At 42.3% G+C, this 20492-nt stretch overlaps 1 non-coding gene and 1 pseudogene across 1 annotated transcript; one reads left to right on the top strand and one right to left on the bottom strand.

The window, feature by feature from the left end:
* Positions 1–9059: 9059 nt before the first annotated feature.
* TRNAR-ACG lies at positions 9060–9137 on the bottom strand. The gene has a single exon. It is a non-coding gene; the product is annotated as a tRNA-Arg (tRNA).
* A 387-nt stretch (positions 9138–9524) lies between these two features.
* On the top strand, positions 9525–19011 carry LOC124694161 (annotated as a pseudogene).
* The last annotated feature ends 1481 nt before the right edge of the window (positions 19012–20492 follow it).

Raw genomic sequence — 20492 nt, 5'->3', positions numbered from 1 at the left:
TAGTTTGCCTTGATCTGGCTGGAGAGATGAGTTCCGGAAAGCTCCACCGGCGAATGGAACAATGCATCTTTTGCCTGGAGTTTGCTGGATCGGGTGGTATTCGGTCGCGTGCACCCATGTTTTTATTCCGATCGGTTGGTTCGGAGGGAGCGGCGCAAAAATCTATTCTGTGTTGACATCAGCTGACTTTTTGGTCCATGGTGAAGTCAGAGGAAGGAATATCATGAAGGCCGGATTGGTGGACTGGCTAAAGGAGGTTCAAGTCTCCGTGATGCTGAGGGATTTGTTTGGCGTTCCGAGCTCCGCAGCAGTGGTATGCATGTGGGGGCGGCAGCACAGGTGAAGTTCAGAGTCTTACATCTCAGGGTGAAAACCCAAGGTCTGCCCTTAACTGGTTGTGTCTGGCAATGACTTTGTTGGAGACATTTTTTTTGAGAGTGGGGACTATCTTTAGGGTGAAAACCTAAGACCTTTGGCCGAGCTACGACGGTCCTGGTGCACTGTTCCCTTCTTGGAGACGTCTCTTTTGGAGAGTCTGCATTTCAGGTGTTGTCACTATGGTGGTTGTATTGTTGTTGCTAGGTATGGAATGTTGTAGCGGGACTTTTATTTCTTAGTTTTCTTTACTCTTTTTTGGCTGTGTGCATCCGTACCGTCACTAGGGTGGGGTGTTGTTGCAGAGGCTGGGTGTAATTGGTATCTTTTGATATCAATATATTCCCTTTATCTAAAAAAATGATTTACATAGATCAAAACTTACTTTATGTTCTCTTTTATGTTTTTATTTTGTTGGGAGACTAGCACATGTATTTCTTACTTACTTTCTATTATTCAAGAGTCAAAAGAATTGAAAGAGAAGAAAAAGAGTCTTCCAAAATAATTTTTATATGATCATCCAAGCAAGTTTTATGGTTCATAATACTTCTCATTTATTTGCTTACATTGCCACTTATCATTATGCATGCTTTGTAGAATATAAGAGATATCACTTTATAGTTTATTTACCTATTGTTATTCTTTAATAACTGAACCTTGTAAAACTTTGCATGATAACATAGAAGTAATGCAATAAACTCCAAAGTTCATGTTACCTTTATGCTCGAGGACGAGCATAGGTTAAGCTTGGAGATGTTGATGCATGAAAATGCATACATGAACTTTATACTTTATTGAAACATGTTCCCACATATTTGCAACATATATGATGTTATATTCATGTTTTATATATTGATTTATGGGGATTCACCAATAATCCCATTTATTTGTGTTATAACTCCACAGAACAGGAAACCCTGCTTTTTTGTATTTTTCACTTTCAGGGACCTATACGGAGTCAAATTAAGCTAGGATTTCGTGGACGTTACATTTCCCAAACGAGAGGTGGTGGCACGCCTAGTAAGGGTGGGCGCGCCACCCACTTTCGTTTCGCCATCGACCGTCCGTTTTGCCTGATTCTTCCGTCCATGGACTTCGTTTGATCTAAACCCCCTATATATATGACCCCTGGGGTTTCCTTGGGAAGAGCGATGCAGAAAAACCGAAACACCAAAACATAGGCTGCAACAACGAATATTGGAGGAGGAAACCTCGCCGGAGCTATCGCCAGAGGGATCTCCACCTTCTCCAACATCTTCCACATCAACACCATGATGAAGGGGAATTAGTCCATCTATGGACTATGGGTTTGTGGCAATAGTTTGATCTATTTTTCTCTTGTTCTTCATAGATCTTAGTACCATATGAGCTGTCAAATATGATTATGGACATATATGTAATTCATATGTGGTGGATCTTTATTCTATAATATTGTGATATGAGATCGGAATCTATTATGTGTAAAATGTATTGATAGATGCATATTATGTACACCGTTTTTAAGTGCTTGATCTGAGCCAACTTGTATGCAAGAACATGTGTGTGGAGATATGTGTATTATATGGAGTAGCATGGTTTGAATGATTGAATAGTGACAACAAATTCATGATCTATTATGATTTTACATACATTTTCCTTTGTTACCTCACTAGGGATAACGTGAATGCATGTGCTATGTTTATCATGTGATAAAAGTGATAATGTTGTTTTCTCAAGGTAGCATATTATCCTATATAACTAAGAAGATCATCCCCACTAACTATTTCTCTCAACATGCAGCCTATCCACCTCAGCAAACTGCCACCTCAGCATTTTTTACCGATTTTTATTCTTTATTTTCCTTTCTTTTCTGAAAAAATCACCCTTCACTTCCAGCGTTCATTCTTTTTTCCTGTAGTCCACGAACCAGCCCAGACAGTTTTCTATCCTATTCTTTGGCCCATCTGCGGTAGAACAATAGGCCCAGTTCTGTTTATCTTCTCAGGAGAATCTAGATCAACCGACCAACACTTCTAGCATCTCCTCCTGTCAATTAATGTCCACGGCGGTGCTATCTCTTCCTCTCCCCGCGATTCCGGCGAAAAATTGATGCAGGCATACGAGAGGTTCATGCCAAATTTCCCCTTATATATTCCCTCATGCGCCTTAGTCGTTCGTACCGAGCCACCGAGGCATCGTCCTCCAGTACGGCTGGGCGTCTGCCTCAAACTCGCGCCGCTGGTGAGCCATTCCATCCGGTTTTCACCATTGTCCCTGACATATGATGCCATTTAGGTAAGCAGTTGCCGTTGCTGGCGTTTCTCGATACTTCTGCCGAAGCAGTGTCGTTCATGATCTTTCCTAGCTGGTCGCTGCTTATCCAAAGGCGTAAGGCTAATTTCACCGCTCATATTGGTACTTACACCTCCCATCTGGTCGCTGCTTATCCTTGCAATTTGTTTTTTTTTTGCTTGCTTGAACATTCCCAATAATATGCTGACGTTCGTAATTTTTAATTTTAGTTTGTTTCATCTATATCTGTATTTAGTTTTGTTAGCATGGTCAAAAGCCTTGCGTTTAATTTTTTTTTTTTTGTGACTGAACACAGCCTGGGACATATTCAAACATATTGGTGCGTACAAAATAAAGGTAATTCAGCATCTAATTCTTCCCACCAACAGTGGAGAAATATATGCAAATAAATGATTACTAAGAAGAACTACTCACTGTTAATCCATTTGACAATTGACATCATATAGAGATTGCCATGTTAAATAACCTGATTAATGTGCTTACTGGAACAGAACAGGAACACAAATGGAAACCAGCGTACTGATAATTGGTAGCGTTCTTGCTTACCATATCAGATGCACGCTGCATCTGCAAAATTGAACAGGCAAGCTGCTGTACCTTTTGCTACATGAACAACTTGAAATTTTTAGCCTGTAGGAATGGAAATATACACTAACTTTTTCAGAATCCCGAATCTATGTGTGTTGCATATATAGACACCTAAAAAACTGTTCGGAAATAAAGTGTATTTTATATAATTAAAGATACTATGATTCCATATTACTCCTACTGCAGGGTTCTACTATTTCACAGACAAGTCTTAAATTTAAAGGGATATTCCAGTTCAATTTCAGGTACGGTCATTCCCTAGGCTGTAGTATTTGACTCGGAATACCATGGGGTAGTGCCTGAGTTACACAACTCCATGATTGTCACTGTTGGTCTTCTCCTACTGCAGGTTCTACCATATCACACGCAAGTATCTGCTTAATTATTTTTTCGAGATTGTACTTAATTATGAAGTGACTCTTCTGAACATGCTCGCTTTGTATCTACAATTCAAGTTGACCATGGAGCGATTACACTACAGTGCAGGCTTGCTAAAATTATTGAATTGCAATAGAGTGCCTGCAGAATGTTGGGTAAACATATAGCCACAAATAGAACATCCATAATACCTTCAGGTCTCATAATATATGAAAGCGCTTCCTGAACTTTAAAAGTCTACTTTTGTTTCCTTAATTTGCTAGAACATTACATATTACAGGTGCTTCACGGTGATACTGTATGTTCAGTTGAACGGTTGCGCTAATAACTACAACTTGATTTTTAATCTGTGTCCTATTGCAAGGCAGAATGCAGTTATCCGGGGTGTTCCCGGTTTGAAGATAGTTCTCTTGCATACTCACCCCTGCGATGCTCAAGTATGAAGACAAATAAGGGCACCGGGGTGTTTCCGGTTTGAAGATAGTTCTCTTGCATACTCACCCCTGCGATGTTCAAGTGTGAAGACAAATAACGGCACCGTAGTGTTTCCGGTTTGAAGACAGATGTTATCATGTCATCGTACATATATGCTGGAAAAAAACGATGTTCAGTTTGCAAGCTTCCATGTATAAACGATCTTCTCTAGGTTAAGCACTTGAATGTTACCTCTTAGATTTGCATCTTCAATTGACAAATGGAAGCTTCTAATTTAAATACTGCCACCATATGTTTTATCAGAGAACTGAATTAAGGTATTTGTAATAATTGAATACTAAACTTCTGTAGTTAAAATCCTATTTCTTGATTATTCTGGTGAAAATAGCAATCCTTCCCTGGCTGAGAGTATCAAATATGGCATGTTCTGATTGTTTGTCTCTTCAATATTTTTCGTTTTCCTACTCACCAACCATCCCATTTTGTACTTTCCATCATTCTAAAGCTCAAAATGGATCAAGATGACAAGGTGGACGATGCAGGCTAGCATGCATCTCTTTGCTCTTTTACTCAAATGTATCTAAAAACAGAGAAATAATATTATCTTGAATAATTATGAAGTAATTTTTCCAAATTTTTCATATTGAGTCTGCATAAACTACACAAATATGGAGATAGTGTGACTATTTATACACACCAATGCTGAAATTTTTGTCCCGCTGCAACGTGCGGGGTATCATCTAGTATATTGAAATATCATGTCAAAGTACTTAATGCTATGCTCTGTTAATTCTTATACAAGAATTATTGGAGTTTTATTTTCTTGTGGAGTGTAAGAGAGATGTGTTGCATCATCTCTATGTTAGGACATGATGCACATATGAATGTTTATCAAACACACATTGAAGTTCCACCAATATTATCTCATTGATAAATTGCGAGTACCCATTTCAACTTAAAAAGAGAGTAAACAAGTGAACCTATGAACCCCACTCCAATTTTAATCATAAGAAACACCTTTCCATTGATTTTATATTACTTTCTACTTGCAGCACTATTTTAATCCGAAAATACAAAAAAATATTTTGTTTACTTAATCATACACAAAAACCAAAAAAAACTATCTTCTTATTGGTTTTACTTATTTAACATTGTTTATTTACTTTAATTTTATTACTTATTTTATCTACAATCACAAATACAAAATCGTGTGCTTGACAACCGCACGGTAGAGTTAGGAACACAAGCCAATACTTCACTTTGCAGGATTAGTAGAAGAAAAGGAAAAGAGACACCTCTGAGTCAATTCCCCGAGAGTTCGATATAAACCCTCGAGTCACCATTGTGGGGAAAAAAGCTTCGCTGACTGATACGTCTCCGACGTATCGATAATTTCTTATGTTCCATGCCACATTATTGATGATATCTACATGTTTTATACATACTTTATGTCATATTTATGCGTTTTCCGGAACTAACCTATTGACGAGATGCCGAAGAGCCAGTTGCTGTTTTCTGCTGTTTTTGGTTTCAGAAATCCTAGTAAGGAAATATTCTCGGAATCGGACGAAATCAACGTCCAGCATCTTAGGATTGCACGAAGCTTCCAGAACACCCCGAGAGTCGCCAGAGAGGGGCCACAGGGCCACCAGATGACACCCTGGCGCGGCCAAGGGGGGCCCGCGCCCCCCTGTTGTGTCGTCGCCTCGTTGACCTTCCGACTCCGCCTCTTCGCCTATATAAAGGTCCCTGACCTAAAACCTCGAGACGAAAAAGCCACGGTACGAGAAACCTTCCAGAGCCGCCGCCATCGCGAAGCCAAGATCTGGGGGACAGGAGTCTCTGTTCCGGCACACCGCCGGGACGGGGAAGTGCCCCCGGGAGGCTCCTCCATCGACACTACCGCCATCTTCATCAACGCTGCTGTCTCCCATGAGGAGGGAGTAGTTCTCCATCGAGGCTAAGGGCTGTACCGGTAGCTATGTGGTTAATCTCTCTCCTATGTACTTCAATACAATAATCTCATGAGCTGCCTTACATGATTGAGATTCATATGATGATGCTTGTAATCTAGATGTCATTATGCTAGTCAAGTGGATTTTACTTATGTGATCTCCGGAGACTCCTTGTCCCACGTGTGTAAAGGTGATAGTGTGTGCACCGTGTGGGTCTCTTAGGCTATATTTCACAGAATACTTATTCACTGTTATGAATGACATAGTGAAGTGCTTATTTATATCCCTTTATGATTGCAATGTGTTTTGTATCACAATTTATCTCATGTGCTACTCTAGTGATGTTATTAAAGTAGTTTATTCCTCCCGCACGGTGTAATGGTGACAGTGTGTGCATCGTGTAGTACTTGGCGTAGGCTATGATTGTGATCTCTTGTAGATTATGAAGTTAACTATTGCTATGATGGTATTGATGTGATCTATGCCTCCTTTCGTAGTGTGAAGGTGACAGTGTGCATGCTATATTAGTACTTGGTTTGGTTATGTTGATCTGTCATGCACTCTAAGGTTATTTAAACATGAACATCGAATATTGTGGAGCTTGTTAACTCCGGCATTGAGGGTTCGTGTAATCCTACACAGTTAGTGGTGTCATCCAACAAGAGAGTGTAGAGTCTAGCATCTATTTATTTATTCTGTTATGTGATCAAAGTTGAGAGTGTCCACTAGTGAAAGTATGATCCCTAGGCCTTGTTCCTAAATATCGCTATCGCTGCTTGTTTCTTGTTTTACTGCATCTGTATTGTCCACAATATTACCACCATCAACTACACGCCAGCAAGCACTTTTCTGGTGCCGTTACTACTGCTCATACTTATTCATACCACATGTATTTCACTATCTCTTCGCCGAACTAGTGCACCTATTAGGTGTGTTGGGGACACAAGAGACTTCTTGCTTTGTGGTTGCAGGGTTGCATGAGAGGGATATCTTTGACCTCTTCCTCCCTGAGTTCGATAAACCTTGGGTGATCCACTTAAGAGAAACTTGCTGCTGTTCTACAAACCTCTGCTCTTGGAGGCCCAACACTGTCTACAAGAATAGAAGCACCCGTAGACATTACTGACTATGAAACTTTGCTCTTGGAGTCCCAAAATCATCAATGTGTGGTATTGTAAACAAACCAAGGGTCCCTAGTGAGCATTCGCAAACTAGTTCATTGAGGTCAATCGATGATCAAGGTTTCCCGGTCATGGACACACACATCATTGAATAAATAATATGATGGGAATTTCCAAATATAAGTATTGTAACGCCGATAAAATCACTAATTTCACATTGCGATATTTATGAAAGCGTAGTAACCTAATCCTTAGACCGTGAGACCATATCTATTCACTATCACCGTCGGCTGCTTAGACATCGTCAAACGCCACACTGTAAGAGGGTGGTCATAAATGTGTTGCTCGGGTATTCCAATGGGATGGGTTCAGGCATATGTGTCAATAGCGGGATTTGTTCATCCGCATGACATAAGAGACTAAGGGCCCACTCGATGAGATCACATCCTAGTTGCAACACAAGACTAGGTCATGAGGATGAAATCACACATGAACGAGTTGAATAGCCTTGTCGGTAATGAGATCGAACTAGGTATGATGATACCGATGATAAAATCTCGGACGAGTGCTAGTATCAAAGTAACAAAAGGAATGGGATTCTACGTAATAGTTCAAACGATGATCACTTCTTCGTAGAATACACATGGGTCATTATTGTTCTCCAGAACACCCTGACGATCATTGATCATAGATTGTCTCGATCGTGTTTGTGTCATTCTCGAACCGTAGGGAAACACACTTAAGGGTTCAACGAAATTTAAGATTGTTGTGCATTCATCGAAAACACTGGAGAATAGAGCAGATAGAAACCAGAAAGGGTTCTGGGAGAATCCGAAGGATGTTCGGAGTGGTGCGAGAGGTGTCTCAGATCATCGGGAATTAAATAATATTTATTATGTATTAATTAAGTGAATTAATATTAAATATATATTTATTTAATTAAAAATGTGCAACCCACCTTAAATAGGCCCATCCCGGAGGTGAGCACATTAAGGGGCCGGTCGACTTCCCCACATGGGCTTTGTGGGTGGGGCGGCTAGGGTTTTGGGTGGGGGAGGGAGGGGCGCATGGGCCCTTAGCGGCCCAACCGACCACCTCCATATGGCCCAGCCGACCAAAACCTAGGGTTTGGGGGCGCACCAACCCCCTCCCACCCCTATATAAGGTGGAGGCATTGGGAGGAGGAGAGCACACAATTTCTCTTGAGAAAAAGAGAGCCCCTCCTTTGGGAGCTGCTTTTCCCTCTCACTCTAGTTCTCTCTCCACACGTGGTTTCTCAAAGAGCTGCGTAAGGAGGGAGTACTCCACTTGGTATGCGGGAGAGCTGGCGGGATTCAGATCCAGAAGATCTTCTTCCACTACGAGATGCTGCACTTGCGACACTGGATGTCGTACGAGAAGACTTCATCACAACCTCGAGGTCGGCGACGAGTACGACTATATCAACCATGTTCTAGCGGAACGTTATCCGCATTCGATCTACAAGGGTACGTCACCAAAGTTTTCTCTGTTACTGCACTATTCCTAGATAGATCTGGACAATTAGGCTGCATTAGTTATATTTTTTTTTGTTTTCTGCTATGAATCCCCAACACCACTTGTTGGTGCAAATTAGCACATTTTTGTGTATCAAATGGGTCGCCCTTGGAATTGTCCTGAACAAATCGAAGTTGGAGTTGTAAAATATGACAATTTGCGAGGGCAAACTGGTCTTTTCCCGAAGTACCATCTCAGAGCAACTCCAATAGTATAGCCGGTTGTTGGCTATAAACAAGATACCATGTCATACATTGTGCTCTACGATTCCACTTCGACAAAAGGAAAGAGCATACCTAAGTTCAATAGCTTTACATCCGCTATTCCGATCATGATTTCCTCAGGGGAAAGTAAAGGCCCTTCCCCCTTTGGAAGGCTGTGGGCGAGGAGGGATTCGAACCCCCGACACCGTGGTTCGTAGCCACGTGCTCTAATCCTCTGAGCTACAGGCCCACCCGTCTTCACTGGATCTCTTCCCGGAGGTACCCCTTCATTTCGGGTTAAGAAGATGGAAAAGCGTATTTCTCTCTATAAAAACAGCGCGTTCCAAGGCGTGAAGTGGGAGAGAGGGGATGAGATGGTAGCGTCCGACAGCCGGTTGTTCACATCTTTGTGGGCCAAATCTGGGTGAGCGGGCCGGCAGTGTACCACCGAACTCTGTCCCTATAGCTGCCGCCGTGCCGTGCCGTAGCGGCGTCACCTCCGACGCATCATCTCCCTCACTACCAAGGTCTCCCACGCGCGTCGCCGCCGTGCCATACCTTAGCGTCGTCACAGCCGAGGCCTAGACTCTGGACCACCACGGCCGCTCACGCGCGTCGCCGCCCGTATCCCCTTCTTCCTCCCCGTCCGCGGTGTTTCACCATCTCATCCCCTTTGAGGTATGAGATTGCTTTCGTCCAGTGATTCTCTTACTCCTAGTTAAATCCCACTAGGGCCGCCCCTGAGGTGTGCAGGTGCACATCCAGCACGCCATCTAGGGCCGCCCCTGTCACCGGTTGGGTATTAGGCAGTGCTTGAGTTTTGTGTTGTTATAATTCAAGTCGGCCACCCGGATGGCTTAATTATACCAAAGTTCCGTATAATAATCAATCTGATCCCAGATGGCTTAATTGGAGTACCAAAATTCTGTATAATAATCAATTTGACCATTTGCATTTCTGCAAGTCGTTCATGACTCTAGCAAGGTAGGGCAATGTTTCAGTTCAGTGTAGTTATAAATCCACTCAAGCTGGAGAGGGCTGTATCTGTAAAAAAAATCTTTTGTCTGCAGTTACTTGAATATGATTTTTCGGTTCCATTTTATGCAGGGCTTGGAAGGTTGTCGTTTCGTGAAACGCTCGGTGCTGATTGGCGGAAGATGTCCCGGGGCTCTGAGATCTGATATTTGTCGGAATCCAGACTGCTGTTTGTACTTTTTCGAGCTGCGGCGGAATGGAGTGCAATAAGGATGAGGCCCTTAGGGCGAAGGAAATTGCAGAGAGGAAGTTTGAGTCCAGGGACCTGCAGGGGGCGAAGAAATTCGCCCTCAAGGCCAAGACGCTCTTTCCCGATCTCAAAGGCATTGAGCAGCTGAACACCAGCTTGGATGTTTACCTTACTTCGGAGGTGAAGATTGCTGGCGAGAAGGACTGGTACTCTATCCTTTCCGTGGACACGTTTGCAGATGATGAAACTGTGAAGAAGAAGTACAGGGATTTAATGCTTAAGCTCCATCCCGACAAGAACAAATATGTGGGTGCTGAGGGTGCTTTCCAGATTATTAAAGAGGCGTGGAATGTGTTGTCCGATAAAACCAAGAGAGCGTTGTACGACCAAAAAAGGAAATTAATTGTGCTACAGCAGAGGACATGTCAACCAAATAAGACAAGTGTAACTCCGGGTGCAGCCAATGGCTTCGATAATTTCGCAGCCAAAGCACCCGCTTCCAAGGCAAGGGCAAACAACCAAAAGACAGGATCGGCAACATCCGGAGTGCGCCGGCGCCCGCCCCCACCCCCACGAGCGCCCACCTCCTCACCATCAGGCTCCTGATCCACCTCCAGCAACACATCCTACATTTTGGACCTCATGCAACAAATGCAAGATGAATCTTGAATATCTCAAAATGTATTTAAATCACAATCTTCGCTGCCTGATACGTCTCCGACGTATCGATAATTTCTTATGTTCTATGCCATATTATTGATGATACCTACATGTTTTATGCACACTTTATGTCATATTCGTGCATTTTCTGGAACTAACCTATTAACAAGATGCCGAAGTGCCAGCTTCCTGTTTTCTGCTGTTTTTGGTTTCAGAAATCCTAGTAACGAAATATTCTCGGAATTGGACGAAACAAAGACCCGGGGGCCTATTTTTCCACGGAGCTTCCGGAAGACCGAAGAACACACGAAGTGGGGCCACGAGGTGGCGACATCACAAGGCGGCGCGGCCCGGGGGGCCCGCGCCGCCCTATGGTGTGGCCCCCTCGTCCGGCCCCCGACTCCGCCCTTCCGCCTACTTAAAGCCTCCGTCGCGAAACCCCCGATGCGAAAAACCACGATACGGAAAACCCTACCGAGACGCCGCCGCCGCCGATCCCATCTCGGGGGATTCGGAGATCTCCTCCGGCACCCTCGCCGGAGAGGGGATTCATCTCCCGGAGGACTCTACATCGCCATGGTCGCCTCCGGAGTGATGAGTGAGTAGTTCACCCCTGGACTATGGGTCCATAGCGGTAGCTAGATGGTTGTCTTCTCCTCATTGTGCTTCATTGTTGGATCTTGTGAGCTGCCTAACATGATCAAGATCATCTATCCGTAATTCTATATGTTGTGTTTGTCGGGATCCGATGGATAGAGAATACCATGTCATGTTAATTATCAAGTTATTACACATGTGTTGTTTATGATCTTGCATGCTCTCCGTTTCTAGTAGAGGCTCGGCCAAGTTTTTACTTTTAACTCCAAGAGGGAGTATTTATGCTCGATAGTGGGTTCATGCCCGCATTGACACCTGGGACAGGTGACGGAAAGTTCTAAGGTTGTGTTGTGCTCGTTGCCACTAGGGATAAAACATTGGCGCTATGTCCGAGGATGTAGTTGTTGATTACATTACGCACCATACTTAATGCAATTGTCCGTTGCTTTGCAACTTAATGCCGGAGGGGTTCGGACGATAACTCTGAAGGTGGACTTTTTAGGCATAGATGCAGTTGGATGGCGGTCTATGTACTTTGTCGTAATGCCCAATTAAATCTCACTATACTTATCATGTCATGTATGTGCATTGTTATGCCCTCTCTATTTGTCAATTGACCGACTGTAATTTGTTCACCCAACATGCTTTTATCTTATGGGAGAGACACCTCTAGTGAACTGTGGACCCCGGTCCATTCTTTTAATACTGAAATACAAATCTGCTGCAATACTTGTTTTTACTGTTTTCTCTGCAAACAATCATCTTCCACACAATACGGTTAATCCTTTGTTACAGCAAGCCGGTGAGATTGACAACCTCATCTGTTTCGTTGGGGCAAAGTACTTTGGTTGTGTTGTGCAGGTTCCACGTTGGCGCCGGAATCTCCGGTGTTGCGCCGCACTACATCCCGCCGCCATCAACCTTCAACGTGCTTCTTGACTCCTACTCGGTTCGATTAAACCTTGGTTTCTAACCGAGGAAACTTGCCGCTGTGCGCATCACACCTTCCTCTTGGGGTTCCCAACGGACGTGTCAACTACACGCATCAAGCAAATTTACGGCGCCGTTGCCGGGAGATCAAGACACGCTGCAAGGGGAGTCTCCACTTCTCAATCTCTTTACTTTGTTTTTGTCTTGCTTCATTTTATTTACTACTTTGTTTGCTGCACTTATATCAAAACACAAAAAAATTAGTTGCTAGCTTTACTTTATTTACTGTCTTGTTTGCTATATCAAAAACACAAAAAAATTAGTTTACTTGCATTTACTTTACTTTACTCATCATGTTTCCTTTTAATTTTACCACAAAGAACATACCGGTAGGACAAGGGTCTGTAATTGGGAGGAACAATATAGAAGAATTTTTCACCCATGTTAGTACCGTTGAAGATTTTGAAGATAGACACTTGGTAGAACTTGCTCCTACTTATGAAATTGCTGCTGCTTTAGTCCGCTTGTTGGAAACTAAATTTGTTAATCTCAATCCTATAATCCAACACATGTTTCTTACACTTGGTGATTTGGAAGAGGGGGAAAAGAAAGATTTTGTTTTAGAAACCCTTCTTAGAGAATTTGGTGGTCTAGCAGGAGAGGCTAGAAAGGTCTTTGCTAAATTTAATATGCTTGGTTCTCATACTAATTTTGTTAGCCTCCTTGAAAAAATGGATATGGATAGGATAAGGTACACTAATAATGCTAATGATGGTGGGGAGATCAAAGCACCAATACCATGTAAACTCCTAGCTATGAATGATGCACTAGAACATAACTATGCTTGGCTTGTTCCCTGAAAATTTGTTCGATGAGAGTAGCAAGCCCAAGACTAATGAAAAGGGAGACGCTGAAACTTATGTATCCAATATACTATGCATGGTTGAGAAAACTCCAAACCCCGCTGTAGGTGCACCACCCTTCGATAATACTTGAGTTACACTTTCTGCGCCTAGCTGAAAGGCGTTAAAGAAAAGCGCTTATGGGAGACAACCCATGTTTTTACTACAGTATTTTTATTTTATATTTGTGTCTTGGAAGTTGTTTACTACTGTAGCAACCTCTCCTTATCTTAGTTTTATGTTTTTTTGTGCCAAGTAAAGTCTTTGATAGAAAAGTAAGTACTAGATTTGGATTACTTGCGCAGTTCCAGATTTCTTTGCTTGTCACGAATCTGGGTCTATCTCCCTGTAGGTAGCTCAGAAAATTACGCCAATTTACGAGCATGATCCTCAGATATGTACGCAACTTTCATTCAATTTGAGCATTTTCGTTTGAGCAAGTCTGGTGGCCTAATAAAATCCATCTTTACGGACTGTTCTGTTTTGACAGATTCTGTCTTTTATTTCGCATTGCCTCTTTTGCTATGTTGGATGAATTTCTTTGATCCACTAATATCCAGTAGCTTTATGCAATGTCCAGAAGTGTTAAGAATGATTGTGTCACCTCTGAACATGTGAATTTTTATTATGCACTAACCCTCTAATGAGTTGTTTCGAGTTTGGTGTGGAGGAAGTTTTCAAGGATCAAGAGAGGAGTATGATGCAATATGATCAAGGAGAGTGAAAGCTCTAAGCTTGGGGATGCCCCGGTGGTTCACCCCTGCATATATTAAGAAGACTCAAGCGTCTAAGCTTGGGGATGCCCAAGGCATCCCCTTCTTCATCGACAACATTATCGGGTTCCTCCCACGAAACTATATTTTTATTCCATCACATCTTATGTACTTTGCTTGGAGCGTCGGTTTGTTTTTGTTTTTTGTTTTGTTTGAATAAAATGGATCCTAGCATTCAATTTATGGGAGAGAGACACGCTCCGCTGTTGCATATGGACAAATATGTCCTTAGGCTCTACTCATAGTATTCAAGGCGAAGTTTCATCTTCGTTAAATTGTTATATGGTTGGAATTGGAAAATGATACATGTAGTAACTCTAAAATGTCTTGGATAATTTGATACTTGGCAATTGTTGTGCTCATGTTTAAGCTCTTGCATCATATACTTTGCACCCATTAATGAAGAAATACTTAGAGCTTGCTAATTTGGTTTGCATATTTGGTTTCTCTAGAGTCTAGATAACATCTAGTATTGAGTTTTGAACAACAAGGAAGACGGTATGGAGTCTTATAATGTTTACCATATGACTTTTATGTGAGTTTTGCTGTACCGTTCATCCTTGTGTTTGTTTCAAATAGCCTTGCTAGCCTAAACCTTGTATCGAGAGGGAATACTTCTCATGCATCCCAAATACTTGAGCCAACCACTATGCCATTTGTGTCCACCATACCTACCTACTACATGGTATTTATCCGCCATTCCAAAGTAAATTGCTTGAGTGCTACCTTTAAAATTCCATCATTCACCTTTGCAATATATAGCTCATGGGACAAATAGCTTAAAAACTATTGTGGTATTGAATATGTACTTATGCACTTTATCTCTTATTAAGTTGCTTGTTGTGCGATAACCATGCTTCGGGGACGCCATCAACTATTCTTTGTTGAATATCATGTGAGTTGCTATGCATGTCCGTCTTGTCTGAAGCAAGAGAGATCTACCACCTTCATGGTTGGAGCATGCATATTGTTATAGAAGAACTTTGGGCCGCTAACTAAAGCCATGATTCATGGTGGAAGTTTCAGTTTGGACATATATCCTCAATCTCATATGAGAATAATAATTGTTGCCACATGCTTATGCATTAAAGAGGAGTCCATTATCCGTTGTCCATGTTGTCCCGGTATGGATGTCTAAGTTGAGAATAATCAAAAGCGAGAAATCCAAAATGCGAGCTTTCTCCTTAGACCTTTGTACAGGCGGCATGGAGGTACCCCATTGTGACACTTGGTTAAAACATGTGCATTGCAAAGATCCGGTAGTCCAAGTTAATTAGGACAAGGTGCGGGCACTATTAGTATACTATGCATGAGACTTGCAACTTGTAAGATATAATGTACATAACTCATATGCTTTATTACTACCGTTGACAAAATTGTTTCATGTTTTCAAAATAAAAGCTCTAGCACAAATATAGCAATCGATGCTTTCCTCTTTGAAGGACCATTCTTTTTACTCTTATGTTGAGTCAGTTCACCTATTTCTCTCCACCTCAAGAAGCAAACACTTGTGTGAACTGTGCATTGATTCCTACATACTTGCATATTATACTTGTTATATTACTCAATGTTGACAATTATCCATGAGATATACATGTTACAAGTTGAAAGCAACCGCTGAAACTTAATCTTCCTTTGTGTTGCTTCAATACCTTTACTTTGATTTATTGCTTTATGAGTTAACTCTTATGCAAGACTTATTAATACTTGTCTTGAAGTACTATTCATGAAAAGTCTTTGCTATATGATTCACTTGTTTACTCATGTCATTACCATTGTTTTGATCGCTGCATCCACTACATATGTTTACAAATAGTATGATCAAGGTTATGATGGCATATCACTTCAGAAATTATCTTTGTTATCGTTTTACTCGCTCGGGACGAAGCAGAACTAAGCTTGGGGATGCTTGACACGTCTCCGACGTATCGATAATTTCTTATGTTCTATGCCATATTATTGATGATACCTACATGTTTTATGCACACTTTATGTCATATTCGTGCATTTTCCGGAACTAACCTATTAACAAGATGCCGAAGTGCCAGTTCCTCGTTTTCTGCTGTTTTTGGTTTCGAAATCCTAGTAACGAAATATTCTCGGAATTGGACGAAACAAAGACCCGGGGCCTATTTTTCCACGGAGCTTCCAGAAGACCGAAGAACACACGAAGTGGGGCCACGAGGTGGCGACACCACAAGGCGGCGCGGCCCGGGGGGCCCGCGCCGCCCTATGGTGTGGCCCCCTCGTCCGGCCCCCGACTCGCCCTTCCGCCTACTTAAAGCCTCCTTCGCGAAACCCCCGATGCGAAAAACCACGATACGGAAAACCTTACAGAGACGCCGCCGCCGCCGATCCCATCTCGGGGGATTCTGGAGATCTCCTCCGGCACCCTGCCGGAGAGGGGATTCATCTCCCGGAGGACTCTACATCGCCATGGTCGCCTCCGGAGTGATGAGTGAGTAGTTCACCCCTGGACTATGGGTCCATAGCAGTAGCTAGATGGTTGTCTTCTCCTCATTGTGCTTCATTGTTGGATCTTGTGAGCTGCCTAACATGATCAAGATCATCTATCCGTAATTCTATATGTTGTGTTTGTCGGGATCCGATGGATAGAGAATACCATGTCATGTTAATTATCAAGTTATTACACATGTGTTGTTTATGATCTTGCATGCTCTCCGTTTCTAGTAGAGGCTCGGCCAAGTTTTTTACTTTTAACTCCAAGAGGGAGTATTTATGCTCGATAGTGGGTTCATGCCCGCATTGACACCAGGACAATGATAGAAAGTTCTAAGGTTGTGTTGTGCTGTTTCCACTAGGGATAAAACATTGGCGCTATGTCCGAGGATGTAGTTGTTGATTACATTACGCACCATACTTAATACAATTGTCCGTTGCTTTGCAACTTAATACCGGAGGGGTTCGGACGATAACTCCGAAGGTGGACTTTTTAGGCATAGATGCGGTTGGATGGCGGTCTATGTACTTTGTCGTAATGCCCAATTAAATCTCACTATACTTATCATGTCATGTATGTGCATTGTTATGCCCTCTCTATTTGTCAATTGCCCGACTGTAATTTGTTCACCCAACATGCTTTTATCTTATGGGAGAGACACCTCTAGTGAACTGTGGACCCCGGTCCATTCTTTTAATACTGAAATACAAATCTGCTTGCAATACTTGTTTTACTCGTTTTCTCTGCAAACAATCATCTTCCACACAATACGGTTAATCCTTTGTTACAGCAAGCTCGGTGAGATTGACAACCTCACTGTTTCGTTGGGGCAAAGTACTTTGGTTGTGTTGTGCAGGTTCCACGTTGGCGCCGGAATCTCCGGTGTTGCGCCGCACTACATCCCGCCGCCATCAACCTTCAACGTGCTTCTTGACTCCTACTGGTTCGATTAAACCTTGGTTTCTAACTGAGGGAAACTTGCCGCTGTGCGCATCACACCTTCCTCTTGGGGTTCCCAACGGACGTGTCAACTACACGCATCATCGCCCAAGCTGCCGCGAGCCATTTCTAGCAAAAGAGGTGCCGGTGCCACCAACTGAGAATGTTCATGCAGTACGGGATTCAAACATCGGTGGTGCAACTCAAGAATCAAGCACTGGCAAAAAATATCAGTGGGGTCCGTTCTCAAGGGAAACTGGTTCAGCTAGTGCTACTGCATCGTCTGCTGCTGCTCAAGCTGCCAATAAGGTTCATCAGACGTATGAGAAAGTTAAGAGAGAGAGGGAGGAGGCACAAGGGGCAGCAAAGAGGGAAGATGCTCTTCAAAGGAAGCACAATCCTCTAAAAAGGCAAGCAAATATGGAGAATTTTAACCTTGGAATGGGTGATGGTGCATCTGAAAAGAAGATGAAAACCGTGGGTAAAGAAGGCTGGAGTTGGTCCTTCCTCCATTTTCTCGAGGTCCATGGGCCAATTATGTTAGAACGCCAGGTGGTAATATACCATTTTCAGCCAACAGGGGAGCCTTTGAATTTCAAGGTGTTAATGGTGTACCCAATTGGAGATCCAAGCCTTTTACTCGGATCAGCTTAACTAAGATGTTCTCTCAGACAGATATTAGGAGAATTTTGATTGACAAGACGAAGAGCGATTTGAGGGGGAAGCTAGAGGAGATGAGAAGTAAACCTTTCCAAGTTACTCTTGATGTAAAAGCGAGCAAAAAACATGTTGAGGGTAAAGAAACTCTTCCATCAGATGAAGGTACTGCAAACAAAGATGTTTGCGCTGATGCAGAGGAGATTGGTTCTGCTAACAGTGCAGGCGCTGAAAACAAAGATGATGACCCTTTCTCTTATACTGTTCTCGATCCCGATTTCCATGATTTTGATAAGGATCGTACCGAGAAGTCTTTTCGGATCGATCGGATTTGGGCTTCATATGATGACGAAGATGGTATGCCTCGTTATTACGCATATATTCAGAAACTTATCTCCTTGAATCCGTTTAAGGTCAAGATAAGTTATCTCGCATCGAGGACAAACAGTGAATTTGGACCGTTGGGTTGGGTTTCATCCGGCTTCATAAAGACATGTGGTGATTTCTGGATTGGTAAATATGAAACCATAGATATAATCAACATGTTCTCTCACCAGATTAAATGGGAGAAAGGTCCACGTGGGGTGGTCAAAATATATCCACGGAAAGGTGATATCTGGGCTTTGTACCGAAATTGGTCCCCAGATTGGAATGGAGATACTCCTGATAATGTGCTTCATGTCTATGATCTGGTTGAGGTACTGGATGATTATGATGAAGATCATGGTATTTCTGTCATTCCCTTAGTTAAGGTTACTGGATTTCGAACAGTGTTCCAGCATCATCAGGACCGTGATGCCATCAAGAGGATTCCAAAAGAAGAGATGTTTCGGTTTTCACATCAGGTTCCAGTTTACAGGATGTCTGGGGAAGAAGCTCCAAATGTCCCCAAAGATAGCTATGAAGTAGACCCAGCTGCTATTTCTAAAGAACTTCTTCGGGAGGCAGAGGCAACTTCTAAATGCTGATTAAAACAGTGGATGCTGACTCCGAGTATGCCTTTGTTGACCCCTGCCTTTTTGAATCATATATTTGTTGGCATTTGCTAGTTTCTGTAGAGTTCTAGCTTCTATTACTTTTAATAATTACCTTTAGATACAATGATCGGACTGGGGCTAGTCATTCCTAAATTATCTTGTATGGCATCTGGCCATGTGTCCTGTCATCTCAACAATGATTCCGATAGTGTGAGTAAGAGACATTGCAATTCTGTATGTCCCAAAAGAATCTGATATCCGCTGTTTTATTCTTATCTAAAACTTGGAATTGGTGATACTGCTACATTATTTTTTCTTGTCTGCAAATTTGGCCGTTCTGTTCAGGGAGACTCTTCTGTTCCCCCTTTATCCAATATATGATACCTCATATCTCCCATGTTGGAAATCTAACATGCACACAAATCAGACAATCTGTTCCACCATTCATATTCCAATTCCATTAGTTCTCGTTATTGATGTGTACAAATCACCATGCCGGGGGTCCATATTAGTTGTCACTCATTTGGATGCATATAGACACATTTTGTGTATAGATACATTCAAATCTGCAACAACTAGTATGAAACGGAGGGAGTACCTTCGGATTGTAAAGTGCTCGTTTTGACGTGAAACTCGTGGATTCTGAATCTTGCTCCGGAGTTGACCCTTTCTAGTAATGCCAAAATATAGTTTAGATATCTTTAATTATGTGAGAATGAAGGTTTTGCCATTTATCGGTTTCCTTGCTCAGCATACCACTTACCAGGTTACCATTTTGGGTGGTTCTGGTGAGTACTCCACTAACATTTTTCAGCTATGTTCACTGTCTACGTATAGCTTACCTATCAACTTTTTTTCCTGGCATATTAAAAAAAACATTTTTCCTGGCGAAACATGTGGTGTTTGAGTATTTAAGTACTATATGTTTTTTACGGGTGCATTTAATTGATTCTGGTATGAATAACTGCATTCAACTGAAGTATCTATGATGTTTGTCATACTATGCCCAAAGGAATTTAATATCCTATCCTCTGCATATGAGACCAAAGAAGGGTAACGTTTTTTTTTTGCATAGTCGTTTTCTTGTTAATGGAGTGCCCTGACTACGACATGTTTCCTGGGAAAAAATCCCTCTCGCTTGTGGCCTCCGACAAGATTCATCATATCGTGTTCGGAAATAGTAATAGGCCGATAAAACTTAATGCTTATGGAATGAAATTAACATGGTTATGGTTGATCACCATCAATTTCTGGATAGCTGGTGATCAATTATTATTTGATAATATGCATTAGATTGCACAACTTATTATGTACCGATAGCCTTTTCTGTACCTCACAGCTGCGGCATACAATGCCCCTTGATTCAATGAGCCTAATGGCTGATGCACACTTGTGGAGAGTGAGCAATGAAGCATATGTATAGTTTAATCCCGAGGTGTCGTTGTGGTTGTGGACACCGAGGAACTAAGCGTGGTTCAATCTATGTTG

This window comes from Lolium rigidum, chromosome 3 (genome assembly GCF_022539505.1).
Source record: "Lolium rigidum isolate FL_2022 chromosome 3, APGP_CSIRO_Lrig_0.1, whole genome shotgun sequence".
In the NCBI taxonomy this organism is placed as follows: domain Eukaryota; kingdom Viridiplantae; phylum Streptophyta; class Magnoliopsida; order Poales; family Poaceae; genus Lolium; species Lolium rigidum.
The sequence above is the reverse complement of the archived record's forward strand: the minus strand, read 5'-3'. Positions and strand labels throughout refer to the sequence as shown.